Source organism: Fukomys damarensis, unplaced genomic scaffold (assembly GCF_012274545.1).
Source record: "Fukomys damarensis isolate Sample0158 unplaced genomic scaffold, DMR_v1.0_HiC HiC_scaffold_15, whole genome shotgun sequence".
NCBI classification, from domain to species: Eukaryota; Metazoa; Chordata; class Mammalia; order Rodentia; family Bathyergidae; genus Fukomys; species Fukomys damarensis.
This window is the reverse complement of record NW_022900927.1, coordinates 34,781,986-34,790,421: the sequence shown is the minus strand read 5'-3', so window position 1 is coordinate 34,790,421 and position 8,436 is coordinate 34,781,986.

Here is an 8,436-nt window from a genome sequence, read left to right as displayed (position 1 = left end):
AAAAGAATAAGATAAGACTATAAGAGCAAGAAGCAATTTAAATATGTTCAGGGACCATTTTCATCTTCAGAATTAAAGATTATTTTAATGTTACATCATTGCCTTTTCTCTTTTACTTTCCTTTTTAGTTTTATTTTAGGATTCCCTATTTTTAATGTTCATACAGAGATTTCTTTAACTGAAATACCGAATAGTTTCTTTGGTGTGAAAAACTATAATAGTACACAGGATCCTAATGAAATAATTAATAATGTGAAATAGGAAGTAAAGGGCTAAAGGTGTAGGGAAAGTGGGAAGGGTGGGGGAAAGGTAATAAGGGAGAGGAAAAAAAATATGAGAAACTGAAAAAATGGAAACAAAGTGTTTGTAAATGGGGAGGGGAGTAGGGGGTGAAGGGAGGGCAGGGACAAGGGGTAAAAATGAGAATCAAGACCTATTATGTAAAGGTACAGAATCCTAATGATGAATGTAACTGTATTGTATACCTAGATTGTACCAATAAACTCAATAAAAAGAAAAAAAACAATAAAATAACATAGGACTTATGTATAGCCTGTGCACATCTCATACACTTTCCTTCCTTTCTAAATTTCTAAATTTTTAACACATTTTCCATCTGTGGTTGGTTGAATCCATAGATATGAAACCCTACATATGGAAAGCTGACTGTACATAAAGAAGCAAATAAACATTACATGTGTACTTGTATTCAGCGGATGGAGATATCCACTATAAATATTTTGGAGAATTTATTTTTATTTGTAGAATATATTTTTGGGATTATTAAATTTAATTTAGGAAATCTTAATTGAAAATATGCATTTGGTCACCAATTTGCTAAACAGAAGCAAGGCAAGAATTCCCTTGGTTGTTCTTAATTTAGCTTTATAAAAAGACTTTAAAATTATTGCCTTGAAGATTTCCATTTTGAAACTTAAGTACAATATTTTACATTTGCTCCTTCAAATTTCATTTTTTTTAAATTCAATTTACTATGCCAACCTCTCCTTCAAATGCCCTTCCAGCCCCACAACTTCATAGCGCACATTGAAAGAGGAAAAGATAGTCATAATAGTAGCCAAACACCACGTGACAAGAGCCACACCAAGGATTTTATATGTCATCTCATGTAATCCTCATAAACACTTAAGAAACAGAGACCATGACTCTGCTTACTATTTATAGATGAGAAATCTGAAATCTCAGAGAGATTAAAAGACTTGCTCAAAATTATTATAAACTGGTTACTAACAAAGCTGACATTCATTCAAGTTTATCTGACCCAAAGCTTTTGTAATTGCGATAAAGGGAAAAAGTTACTGGGCATGCCTAGACAAAATTAGGAAGGCAAAAGTCTGTATTTTGAGCTCTCATTCCCAACCAATGAAAGTCCATTTTGAAAGCACTTGATGAGGACAGAGTTAAAGTATTTTTGTATTAAAGTAGGTGATGTGCTCTGAACATTGTGATATTCTTTGAAACATTGAAGTCTAGGACATTACAATTGTGAAGACACTTAGTGTGATCTAATTTAACTCCTTCAAATTACAGATTTAAAAAACCTGAAGCCTAGGGGGTAAAGTTGTAATTTCTTGGCAGTGATAGACCAGGACCTAGAATCTAAGCCTCTTTTTTGGAGGGCAGGGGGTACCAGGGATTGAACTCGGGTCCTTGTGCTTGCAAGGCAGGCCACTGAACCACTGAGCTAAATCCCCAGCCCATAAGCCTCCTGATTCTATCAACCTAGAGCTTTCTTACCAACCTGAGTCTTTATTTTATAAAGTATGTAGATGAATTTGATGAACCAAAATGATTTTGAGTGGTCTTTAGTGGGTATTGCTTTTATATCTTCTAGATGGTTCTCTTTAGAGTCGATTCTTTTAGGCCAAGGACACATAGTGACTAATGTTTACTTTTTAAAGCTTTGTATCTTTCTGATGTTTTATGGACAGAATCACTTGAGATTCAGCCATTTCATATCCTTAAGTCTTAAAATCCCCACAGAAAGCATTTCTGTACATCTGTCCTGTATATTGTAATTTATTTGTAATTTCTAAGATAGAAGCTATTCCTGAAATTATTTCAATATTGTTCTCTTTCTCTGGCTCTTTTTTTTTTTTATTTAATTTTTTAAAATAGAAAAAATATGTCAAACATAAAAAGCAACCAAATATAAAAGTCTTTCATATAGTTTAATCCAACAAGTAGTTTATAAAATAAAAGGATAAGTTGTGCATTTGGGTTTATATCTTTTAAATCCGAACTTGCTTTTGTATGTACTTACCTTGGAAGAGTTTGTTCTAAAATTTCCATGACAAATGCTTCTCAAGCCAGAATGCAAAGCGATTAATTTAAGCGTCATTACCTTTGGTTTCTACCTTTCTTTCTCATTGGCTTGACCTTAAGATTTATCTTAAGCCTCTGAGTTTAGCTTCTTAAAATATTTAGGATGCAGAAATAACATTTCTCATTTCGACAGGAGTGATGAGAACATATTATTTAGTTTTATTTTGATAAAGTGAACTGGAATTCCCAGAAGATTTAATAAGAATAGATAGAGCAGATGTTATCAGATTTGTGGATTTATGAAGTAATCCTGACTAAATATATGTTTTGCAAAAGTAAGCTATGTCAGCACCACACCCAGGACATTAACTATAGTGTGTATTTCAAATGAACGCATAGGGGATTTCTATATTGAGGTAATTTCTTGGAGTTTGCTGAAGGCTTGGCTTGTGTTAAATGAAATGTGGAGAAGACTATCTAAATTCTGATTGATAAATAAAGATGAAAGACACTATAGTGCCCTAGAAATCTAATCAATCATTATTTTAGGAAGAAAAGCATGGCAAATAATTAAAGAGTGGTTATCTTTATATATCTCATATATTTAAAAATGCTCATGGGTCTGGGGATCTAGCTTAGTGATACAGGACTTTTCTTTAATCACAGCACCACCACCACCACTACCAAAGAAAGGAATGTTTATAAGTTATACAAAATTTTTATTTATATTTATGAACATTATACAAAGTGGGCATTGGTACATTTTAATATTTGCTAATTACATAGTACTTAGTATTTAGAAATATCATTAAAATATACCTTTAGCACATTGCACAAGAAAATTAACAACATTTATGGATCCAGAAATGTTCTCTATCCCATGACAGTGGTAAAAGCCAAAGGGGGAAAAAAAGGTGGTTTTCCTATTTTCCATGAGGGGCCTTCTTCTGAGATATTGGGTGTTTTTAGTATTATATGGGGCTTGGCTTCATTCATTACTAAATGTGCACTAAATGTCCACTATGTATCAAGCACTGGACTAGGTTCATTACTCAAAAGTCAATACTCAGGAAATAAAAATTGTTGTAGGGAGGGGTATCCTAAAAAAGATGGAGGGGCTATTGTCCACAAAACTCCATCTTATGGAACTTGGTCACAAAGGACCTGTATTGGATGGAAAAGAGTAGCAGGGCCAAAAGGTTACATGCTGAGCACTGTCTTGTTTATCCAGAGTATGTGTCTCTCTTTTTTTTTCTTCTTGCTTTTTTTTTTCCTGGCCCAGAACATCATAATCAACCTTGACCTCTTTGACTAGCTCTTGTTCTTTAGGTAGACATATAAAATTTCTGCAAGTTAAGCCTCATAACATCTTAAATGCTGTGTATTAGTTGATGCACAGAACTAAAGAACAAGGAGTAGATGTTAAATATTGTGATGTTATCTGAAGGTCAGCAGACATCCTGAGTTCTGTAAATCTAAAGAAAGATTATTTAGCAGTTCACATCTTAATAATTCAGAAGCAAATTGGCATTCTGGGGAAAGGGAAGGGACATAACCTTGCAAATGGCACAGGGAAGGGATATAATATTGTCAAGGACAACTCACAAAGGAGCAACTACAGGGATTTGTAGGCCCTAAGTAATCTGTGAGTTTTCTCTGAAAATGATAACACTCTACATTAGTGTTTATAATTTATAAATTACTCTCAGCAATGATTGTCCTCTCAAATCTAATAATATGGAGTGCATAGCAAGTACTCAGTACATATTTGTTATAAATTAGTAATATAAATGTTTAATTCTTCCTACTTCTGGTTTGGTTTTTTAAAGTATTGGAACAGTACTAGATTAGAACAACTTTTGGCCTTCACTCATTTTAATTGTGTCCATGATAGAAGATAATAATTTCTTAAGTGATTTACAAAAAGGTGATATGTGAAAAGAGCAATGTATTTGGACATAGAGTTGGTTTCTAGTCTGTCTATGCAAATTAGTTTAAGGATTCATTTATTCATAATGAGAATGATATTTAATAGCATATTATATATGAGAAGTAATTTGTCACCCGAAAGACCTTTTAAAATGTGAGATTTCCTCATTCTTTAATTAACTTATACAACTCTACAAATTAGATAAATTCTTTTTCCCCACTGAATTGGAAACCTGGAAAGGGTGATGTACTTATGCTCATGCAACAAAGACTAAAAGCCAGGATGGGCATGACAAAATTGAAGTTCATTCATCAGAAGTGAATGAAATAAAAGGATTGACCTCCCTAATTATTTTGGTCACCTTAGTGATAATGAATGATCAGTTAAACTGCTCACTGATATCCATAATACAAATGGCCATATATATGTTACCAGCTCTACTGAAACAATTTAGTGGAAACATCATGGGTCTGAAAACTAGAAATAGTCTTCTGCCAAAGACAAAACATGCGATCCAAGTTCATTGCTGAAACTTTCAGAGCTCTAGTATCTATTTCTGTGAAATTACATTCCAGGGTAAATGATTTTCAAGTTTTCTGTTTGGTTTTATTTTTTTCTAATTTTTGTTCTATCTATGCCTACCAATGAAGTAGATATTTCCTTTTTATTATTTTTTCATATTTTTATGTCTTCTAAAATCCGTTTGGAATAGTACTTTAAGCTGTCCCTTATTTTGTACTTACTGATCACTGTATTTTAAGTTAGACAAATATAAGCCCTGGCTTTTATGGTTTGATGTTTGAAATGATGCTTCTAAAAAAAAGTTTAAAGTCACTGATAATAAAATATATCCATTTATGAATAAATTAGGCAAATTATTTAACAACAAAAGTGATTTTCTTAAGGTTGTCCACATTAATAGGCCAGAATGATTGTATGCTAAAATTATATATAAAGAAACCATAAAATTAGACTTTGTTTTAATTAAATCAGATTTGATAAGGTTTTTCTTCAATAATATGTTATTACCCAAGCTTTAAAATATTTTAAAGTTGAGATAAATCAGTATTCCAAACTTGTCTTTACAGAGAGAAATTCTGGGTAAGAAAATAAAAGAAATGACACCCTGACATTAAAATGGATGAAGGCTAATACTGTCTTCCAAGATAGGAAACATCTGTCAGGAACTTTAAGAGTAAATCAACCTGGTGAGGATATTCATGAATTAACCTTAAAAAATTAAAATGAATTAACATCTACTTAAGCTGTCACATATTCTCATTTACTGGTCAACTTTTGGGGGGCTGCTACAAAGACTAAATAAACAAAAAGTGTCAACTCAGAGAAATGTCTCAGGGCCAGAATTTCCTGAGGTCAAGCACTGGGTCTCTGCAGTTGGCCACTCCTTGCAGCTCTGCTAGAGTCTACTGTGTTGGGTACATTGTTACTGTACAAAATTGAAGAGCAAGCTATGGATAATGAGGAATGAAACAGAAGTTCTCCATCCTTCATTTGTCTAAAAGCAGGATAAATAAACAAAGGCAAAAGATATCCTCCCACTCCCCTTCTTTCAAGGAAAATAAAGGTTAACCACTGAAGACATTAGATCCTTATATGCCTGTAGATGGTACCAGAGGAATTTAAATTAACAAATTTTACTAAATTTTACCTGCCACTTAATTGATTTTCTATAAGTTGCTACACCTACAGACTCAATGTCTTTTACCTTTGTCTTGTCACTTCTCTAAAAATATATTTTCTTTGTTAAAGATGCCACAGAAGCTGGACTTCAAAACCACCATTTGGGAATTACTCACTTTTTGGGTGTCTCCTCTATATATCACCAAGAACAAAATTATAACAATTTAGCATAAAAATTTTAACTTGCTTTATTTTGATTCTAGAAAATACTGTTTTCATAAATTAAAATAAGTGTACCAAGGGGCCTGGCAAAAGAGCTGATTTTTATAAACAAACAATGATTGAAAAAAAGGAAACAAAGAAAAAAAAACAAGACTGGTTATTTCAAAGTTACTTTCCTTGTAAGGTAGGGACAGGAATCCAGAAAAATGAAAAACTAACTGATAGGTTAACATCAGATTACTTCAGGTAACTTTTTTTGTGTGTAATGATTGAGCAGAGAGAACTCCATTACCATGTGAATTGAAACTAGTGTGTCCGGGAAATTCAAACATGTTTTTTCTCCCCTCTGCTTCCTAGGAAGTTCAGGAACTCTGGTTAGAAATTTAGTCTGGTCTATTGAGATGCAGTATCAGAACTTAGTTAAAAACAATGGCCTCATAACATTTATTTAACAATAAGAAATATACATGCTACTAAAGCTATGTTTTTCTTTCCTTTGTAACAAAAGTCCCTTCTAACTAAATAAGGATATTCTCCCCCTACAGATAAGTGACATGAAATCATAGAACTGTGCAAAAATTGTTTGTAAATTATTGCTCTAGTACATAGTCTTCTAATTAATTGTAAGATCCAAAAATCAAGACACAGTCTGGAGCTACTTTGGTAGCACACAATGGATCTCTCAACTCATTGTTCTATATCTGGTAGTTTTAAAAACTTGACTTTTGTTTCCCAGTATACCAGGTTAACCAAACTCTGGTCCTTCATCAGACTTATACAATGAGGTCCACATGCAGAAGATTCAAGGTTATAGAAGTTATTCTCTAGTAAACTTTGTGTGTCTGATCTCTTACTCTAGTGGTACTACACATAATAAGATGCAGTTGTGCTTCTATAAGCTGTTGTACTTACAGTAATGTAAATTGAATATTGTATAACCAAATAAGCATAAATCCAAAAATCCGGGTGTTGTTTCACAAGAATTAGATAAAAATTAACTCTAAATGGATCAGATACCTAATATAAGAGTGAAAGCTATAAAATACCTAGATGAAAACCTAGGAGACAATTTTTGACTCTTTCAGGTAAGCTAAAATTTTATAGTAAGAGCACAAAAAAAATACAAACTATAACAGAAAGAAATCAATACATTGCACTTCTTCAAAGTGAAAAATTTGGATCTTTGAAAGAAAATGAAAAGCCAAGCCATGAACTGAAAGAAAACATTGGTAACATTTATACTTAATAAAAGACACATCCACAATAAGCAATAAATAAAGAACTCCAACTGTCATTAGCTAGTATGGGTCCTTGCTTCATTTATCATGGAAATTAAGACTGAAGCAACATGATAAATTTACAGGCAAAGCTTTAATTAGAATGTTTATTAGAGAGAAGAAACAAAGCTGACTATCCCATAGAGAGCCCATGAAGAGACAAGAGAAGTTAGCTTCTCAACAGACAGAAAGCCAGCTCTAACCAAAATGGGTTTCACCTTTATGGGGTCCCAAAGGAGTGTAATGAATGAATTATTCATAGATTTTTTTCCAAAGGGGATAGAGATCTGCAGACAGGTAGAGTTTATTTATTTTGAAGGTATGAGTTTTCACAGAGTCAAAATGTGCTTAAAAGTATGTTATGTCACCTCTTTGGGTGAAAATTTTATTAGGGAAATACAGTATAATGAAATTTAGGGTCAGTTTTTATTCAGATCCAACACCATCTTTGAGTATATTGGTCTCATCCAATTTGCCCACGTAGCCCTTTCTTATTTCCAGGGCTACAATGGCTTGCTCACTTAATTGATAGCCTGTTACTGCTCCTAAATTGGGGCTGCCTGCTTGTTTTCTCTCAGGCTGCTACTTCAGCATCCTGCCATTCTCCTCCTGTCTTACCACCCTCCACCCAACCAGGAGTAGCATCTTCCTTAACCCTAAAAGGAGCTAAAAGGTGAAGGTCCATTTTTGGAGCTGCTTCAGGACTGTGTTAAGACTAACTGACCTTGCCTATCAGAGGGATGGAGATTCTTTGATTCCTGATCTTGGGCCCAAATGGCAGGCTTCAATCTTTGATAACAACTGTGGATATAGACTCAAAGCCACACATGATCATCATCTCTACATGGAACTGTTGGTAATCTAGAGGAGACACATTTAAACAAATTAAACAAGCCTAGGCCAAAGACAAGAAGTAGTAAAATGGTGGGTCTAGAAGAAATAGAAACCAAGTAAATTTAGTAAGGTGGTCTTACTACTGTCCAACATTGCATCTGTCTAAAAGTCTACCTCTTTTTATATGTAGCTTATTAGCATATAAAGCCACATAACAATACCTTGAAATGTGTCATAGAAGAGTAA